Source organism: Mandrillus leucophaeus, unplaced genomic scaffold, assembly GCF_000951045.1.
Source record: "Mandrillus leucophaeus isolate KB7577 unplaced genomic scaffold, Mleu.le_1.0 Scaffold250, whole genome shotgun sequence".
NCBI classification, from domain to species: domain Eukaryota; kingdom Metazoa; phylum Chordata; class Mammalia; order Primates; family Cercopithecidae; genus Mandrillus; species Mandrillus leucophaeus.
This window is the reverse complement of record NW_012102588.1, coordinates 2,852,988-2,860,424: the sequence shown is the minus strand read 5'-3', so window position 1 is coordinate 2,860,424 and position 7,437 is coordinate 2,852,988.

Sequence of the window (7,437 nt, the reverse complement as noted above, 5' to 3'; positions counted from 1 at the left end):
CAATTTTGTGTATAGTGGGTCATTGAATGTCAGATGCAAGGCACGTTGATGAGGACAAATTTATAGAGCTAGGAAACTGGAGTGGTATCAGGAAGGGAGAGATAAAGAGCAGAGAAAAGATGTGATAGCAATGTAAGCAGAAGAGTCAGGAGGAGTGGCTGAATTCAGGGAGATGCTGAGCTCAGTTTGAGGCACTTTATTCTCTCCTGCCCCTCTCCCTCCAGCTGAGATTTCAGCTTTGTCTTGAGAGTTAATCATGTGCCACCATCAAAAATATTGTCTTTCTTGTTCTGATTATTCCAGGAGGAGCAAGAAAACATGGTAATTACCACTTTGTAATTTCCTCTCGGGGAAAGCTAAGTCTTATTTCAAATGAACATAATATTTCATTGACATAGAAAAGAATGAAAATCTTCCCTTGAAAACAAGAGTAAACAAAGCAGTCACAGCAATCAATCACTTCCAGGTCACCAAAGGAGAAAATGGTTAGATGATATAATTACTGGCCTAGGAATAGGGTGATCAACCCTCCTTGGCTGCCTGGAACTTCCATGGTTTTAGCACGCAAGTCCTGCACCCTGGAATCCCTCAGTGGGATTAAGTTTGGATTCTAATCTTGATTCTACTGCTGATTCACTATGAAAACAGATACATTCTAAGCATAGTTCCCTCATCTATAGAATGAGGGGAAAGGGCTTCTTTATATTCTCTCCTGAGATGAGCTCCTGCAGTCCCACGAATCATGTATAGCCAATGACTGCTGAGAGACCGTCTGCTCTCATCCCTAAGCTACAGACTTGAATTTCCAACAGCCTACTCGACATCTGCACCCAAATGTCTAATAAACATTAAACACTTTCATGACCAAACAGAACTCTTTTTGTTTGTTTTTTGAGATAGGGTCTCACTCTATCACCTAGGTTGGAGTGCAGTGGCACGATCTTGGCTCACTGCAGCCTCAAATTCCTGGGCTCAGGTGATCCTCCTACCTCAGCCTCTCAAGGAGCTGGGACTATAGGTTCATGCCACCACACCCAGCTAATTTTTCCTTTTCTGTTTTTTGTAGAGACAGGGTTTCACCATGTTGCCCAGGCTGGTCTCGAGCCATCTGCCTCGGCCTCCCAAAATGTTGGGATTATAGGCATGAACCACTGTGCCCAGGCCCAAAGAGGACTCTTGATTTTCTTTCCCAAACCTATTCTTCCCCATACCTTCTATTTCCCGCAAAATGACATCAACCAAATATCTAGGAATCCTCTTTGGTTTTCTCATCTGCTCTCTGTACCAATTCCAGGCCAAAACAGCAAATTCTGTCAGTTCAACCTCTAAAATGTATCCCAAATCCATCTACTTCTGCTAACAGTAGCCAGAGGGATCCTTTAAAAATAAAAACTTGGCCAGGCACGGTGGCTCATGCCTGTAATCCCAGCACTTTGGGAGGCCGAGGCGGGTAGATCACCTGAGGTTGGGCATTCAAGACCAGCCTGGCCAACATGGAGAAAGCCCATCTCTACTAAAACTACAAAATTATCCAGGCATGGTGGCGCATGCCTGTAATCCCAGCTACTCAGGAGGCTGAGGCAGGAGAATCACTTGAACCCAGGAGGCGGAGGTTGTGGTGAGCCGAGATCACGCCGTTGCACTCCAGCCTGGGCAACAAGAGCAGAATTCTGTCTCAAAAATAAATAAATAAAGGCAAATAAAAATTAAATAAATAAAAATAAAAACTCTAACTCCTATTCTTCCTCTTTCGAATATCTCAAATAAAAAACTGTTTTAGAAGCATCTCTTCTTTAAAGGGATTTAATTTAACTTTCTTTGCCCACTCCATTGATGTATTGGAATATACATATTTACTTGGGTCTTTCATGGATCTACAGGGAGTGTTGCTGACCTTGTCACACTGCTGGGTATGAGTATTCTGTCTGCCTGGAGAACAACATTGCATATTTGATGCTAACTTCTAGGTGTTTATCTGTACAAAGGAAAGATGTGAAAGCCCCAAATTCACTGCCCTGTAACTCCTAACGAATCACATCTTTACATCTGAAATCATGTCTCACTTGCCAGTTACCAGTTTGGGGAAAATTACCTGCCAAAGAGTCTGCAAATGAAAGATGTCAAGTTTAAAGGAACATCATAAAGTTCCTAGAGCCCAAACCAACTAAAGAGATGTCTTCCTCTACATTATCTGGAGTCAGTGCTTCTTCCCAGAACCAACAAGTACATGCTCCTCAGGATGGCTTCTTGAAGATATTACTTTCCTCACCCCAGGGATGTCTAAGTTCCATTTTGTGTTAGATAAGAAGGTGCTTATTTTGAAAAAAGGTTCATTTTGTGGTGGATGGGAACAAAGTACTTAAATAAAGGGCCAACCTTCTGGGACATTTACCCTTGACAGCTGAATTTTCTATGCTAGGCTTGCTCATGTCCTGAAAATTTCAGGGCTGAATCACAGTTCAACAATACTAACCTTGTGTTTACCTTCCTGTGCTAGACACTGTACTAAGTGCTTTTTCAATATATCCTTACTAAATCCTCCCAATATCATGAGATATTTTGAGTCCCATTTTCTAAATGGGCAGAAGGGAACATGGGGAACTGAAATGACTTGCCAAGGTTACAAACCTAGTAGGTGGTGAAGCTGGCATTCAATCCAGGAAGTCCGACTTAAGGCTGCCTCATGGAGTTTTTGAGACATGAGTTCCATCTGTGATCTGCTGAGCCAGTGATTCTCAACCATGGCTGTACGTCAGGACCATCTGGGGAATTTTTAAACGTCTTGATTCTAGGTTGTACCCCAGACCAGTTAAGCCAGAATCTCTAGGGGGTGGGGCCCAGGCAGCAATAGTTTTTAAATCTCCTTAGGTGATTCCAGTGTGCAGCCGTATTGCCAATCAGTGTTCTATACAATCGTAATTCTTTCCACTTGTTATTTTTTAAATTGTATTATTATTTTTTGAGGTGGAGTCTAGTTCTCTTGTCCAGGATAGAATGCAGTGATGTGATCTCAGCTCACTGCAACCTCTGCCTCCCAGATTCAAGCAATTCTCCTGTCTCAGCCACCTGAGACTACAAGTACACACCACCACACCTGGCTAATTTTTATATTTTTAATAGAGATAGGGTTTTACCATATTGGTCAGGCTGGTCTTGAACTCCTGACCTCAGGTGATCCACCCACCTCGGCTTCCCAAAGTGCTAGGATTACAGGTATGAGCCACCGCACCCAGCCTTCACCTGTTATTTTTTAAAACTAGAAAATAATTATATTTGTTGCTTTCCACAAGGAATAGTCAAGAGGCCAATGAGTACAAGACATTGTATACCCCCTATATTTGCATTTCCTTTCTCTTTGGGGACCCAGCTAGCTCAGGCCTTCACTTTCCTATTAAGGAAGAGGAAAAAGTGATTACGGTGGTACCTAGATAATGCTTAGATTTGTAATGTGTTTTAGAAAAAAAATGAATTTATTAGTATTATCTTCAAATGATTTTTAATATTGTGGCACAACTGGAAAGACTGCTACTGCTTTATTGCTGTTAAGAAAAGAAAGAAACAAAGCTGAATTTTGCAGATTTGTATCTAGGGTGCTATAATTGATCCTAGAGTGGCACTGACAACTTGGAAGTGCCAAGATATGATGCTCTACAAAGGGCTGTGAAGTTACTTGCATAGTGACAGAAAGTGAATGAACTTTTATTGAGCACTTACTCATGGTTTAGTGGACAGAACATGGGTTTTTATAGACAGGCAGACATGGGTGTAAATCCCAACTCTGTCATTTACTAGCTGTGGTTTTTTTGGTTTTGTTTGTTTTTATTTTTTAAGACAGGATCTTGCTCTGTTGCCCTGGCTGGAGTGCAGTTGTGCCATCTTGGCTCACCACAACTTCCGCTTCCCGGGTTCAAGTGATTCTTGTGCCTCAGCCTCCCAAGTAGCTGAGATTACAGGCCTGTGCCACCATGCCTGGCTAATTTTTGTATTTTTAGTAGTGACGGGGGTTTCACCATGTTGTCCAGGCTGGTCTTGAACTCCTGACATCAGGAGATCTGCCCTCCTGGGCCTCCCAAAGTGCTGGGATTACAGGCGTGAGCCACTGTGCGTGGTTGGCCTTGGGCCTGTAAGTCTCCATTTCCTCATCTGTGAAGCGGGGGCTGATAAGGCTCACCTGGCAGGACTGTATGATTGATGAGATATGTGCAAAGCATCCAGTACAGCATCTGACGCATGGCGATAATTATAATCATGTGGCAGATGCCATGTTATCCACATTTGTTATCTCCCTTTATCTTCACAATACACCCTCAAAAAGATGCTGTTATTTTCATTGATGGAGGTGAGCCCTGAGAGACTCCACAATTTGCCCCAAGGCACACAGCCGTGAGACGTCCAGTTAGGATTGGTCTTCTGTACCCAAAGCCTGTGAAGGCTGGCTGCCACACCGTGCTTCACAGGCCATCCCGTAGCTGATATATCTATTAGAACAGAGGGAGAGAGTGTCTGGATAATGGAATCAAATTTAAAAGGCAAACAAATTTTCAGCTATCTTCCAAGCACATGACAATGTTATGAAAAAGGCTATTTGGCTCAGAAAGGGCACTATCACTTACCCCTTTTCCTTTTAAGGTGGAACTCTACCTGGAGAATATGCATCTAAGAAACTGAAATTGCAAAGCTCCCTCTGGCTTAAGTACTCCTAGCCTTAGCTCTACGCTAAACTAAAAAAAAAAACACAAAAAAAAACCAAAAAAAAAAAAAACAAAAACACCTGGGTGAGCCATTGTCTAATCACATCATATCCACATTCCCAAGAGAATTAAGCATAAATTTTTTCTGCCGCTGGCTTTTATGGTTTCCCATGAGAGACCATAAAAATTCAAATTGTGGTACATTTTGAAGTAATTTAAGAAGAATGAAATATTGTTGAAATAATTTGGGAGCTCACTGCAAGGGAACTTGGGAAATATAGCCAAGCTGGGTTCCTAGGAAGGAAGAGAATGGGTTTTACAGAATAGGCACAAAATCCCTGCCACACAGGCCATCAAGTGGAGGTGTGCAGTGGTCATTTGGAAATACGGCATAGGAGCTTGGGATAGAGTGGAAATAGCATCTAAATTGTTGAGGCCATGGGATCAGATGAACTTGTTAAGAAAATTGGGTAGAGTCTGCAGAGGAAAGGTTGAAAAAGGAACCTTGAGGAATACCAGAAACTAAGGGACAAGCAGAGGAAGAGGAATCGGCAAAGGAGACTGACAAAGAGTAGAATCAGAAAGACAGGGGTGCCCAAAAGCAGGGTAGCATTAAAAGTTGACAAAACTTTGAGGAAAGCCATCCTAGGGCTGCCATGACAAAATACCACAGACCAGTGGGCTTTAAAAACGAAATTTATTTTAACAGATGCAGAGAGGTCCAGCAGGATGAGAACTTAGATGGTGTCATTGACTTTGGCAATTAGAGTATTCATGATCCTAGAGTGTAGTTTCAGTTGGAGTGGTGGAATCAGAAGTGAGATGGTAGAGGCCTGAGAAGGAAATGCAAAGTGATGAAGTGGAGTTATGGAGCAGAGGGCTCACTGACAATGGAAGACTTTTCTGGCATCCCAAGCAACTACTGATTATGAGATCTCAATTAGTCAGTAAATCTGTGCTGGGCACCATATTTCTTGAAGTGCCATCTTAACAGTTTTTAGTTGAGTCAGCTATTGCAAATGTCTTTCTTCATCAGGGAGAGTGACAGGCTCACTGTGTGGAGCTCTTAAGTTTGCATGCATTTTCCTTCTCATCCCAGCTCCCACTACTCACAATGCCTTATAGCATCCATTTATATCACATGCCTGTCCCCTGAAAGCATGTAGTTTGTGACTTCTGTTAAGGTATCTCTTGGGGCTCTTTTCCAAGTTACTTCTTATATCTAGGATAAATCAGAGATTCCCTCTGAAGCAAAACAGAACATTTATTTACTTACTTATTGTTCTTAACATCTTTTATTGTGGTACAATATACATAAACAGAATGTTTATAGACCAGTGGCAGTGGGATGTATGTCTCATGCTAGGGAGGAAGTGGAGGACTATCTACTGGTGGAAACCAAGTTGTGGAAAAGATGATATTTGACAATGATAATAAAAAAGAAACACAAGACAGAGGATGCTGTTTAGATAGAAGCCTGCAACTACAATGACTCTACCCTGGAGATTGATCAAGGAAGCATCCAGTAAAGGAATGTGTTATTAAACCAGCTACCTGCTGAGTAACTGGAACTTAATACAGCTGGGAAAACTCTAGGAGCTTGTACAAAATACCTATCTCAGCATTACCCCACCCAAGCTTGAGGGAGCTCTCAGCAGTCATTGACTGATTGACAGGTGCTGGGATGGGGATAGGAATGAATAAGCATCAACAGTGCCAAAGTCCTAGCAACTCCTGCCATGGGAGTGGTGAGATAAAGACCTCAGGCCACAGAGAGCAGGTGCCACAGTTGGAAGTCAACATGGGTGCAGTAAAGGGGTTGAAGGAAAGGTAGAACCAGTGTTGTCTGCTGTAGTCCTGTGCTCTTTTGTCCTCTGCCATTCTGATTCCTTTGAATCAAGTTCTACAAGTCTGAGTCCTGTCCCACAAATACGTGTCTCATAAAAATGTGCAGATATTTTTCTAGGGTATTGTATTAGATCGCTAGGGTTGCCATAACAAAATATTGCAGACCAGTGGCCTTATAAAACAAAAATTTATTTTCTCATAGTCCTAGAGGCTAGAAGTCTGAGGCAAGGCTGGTGTCTTCTGAAGCCTCTCTCCTTGGTTTGTAGGTGACCATTTTCTCTTTTGAATTCATAGGGTCTTTCCTCTGTGTGTGCCTGTCCTAATCTCCCAATCTTGTAAGAACATCAGTCATATTGAATTATGGCCCATCTACATGACCTTATTTTACCCTACTTAACCTCCTGAAAGACACTATATAAAAATACAGTCAGTCATATTCTCAGGTATTGGGGGTTAGGATTTCAAATATGAATTTGAATTTGGGGGGGACACAGTTCAGCCCTTTACAGGTATATATTTAAAAATGGGATTGTTTTTCCAAATAATATACACATTTTAAATTTGAATAAGTTGGCTAAATTGACATTGAAGAGTGACAGAATATGCCTCTCCAGAATATGCCATTTTGGCATAAGGGTTATTTTGAGCTAAAAGCACTTTTAAAAAGCGGGTGCAAACAAAACTTTTTTTTTTTTTGAGACAAAGTCTCACTCTGTCACCCAGGCTGAAGTGCAGTGGCATGACCTTGGCTCACTGCAGCCTTGATCTCCTGGGCTCAAGTGATCCACCTGCCTCAGCCTCCTGAGGAGCTGGGACTGTGGATGCACACCACCATGCCTGGCTAACTTTCTCTTTCTTTCCTTCTTCCTTCCTTCCTTCCTTCCTTCCTTCCTTCCTT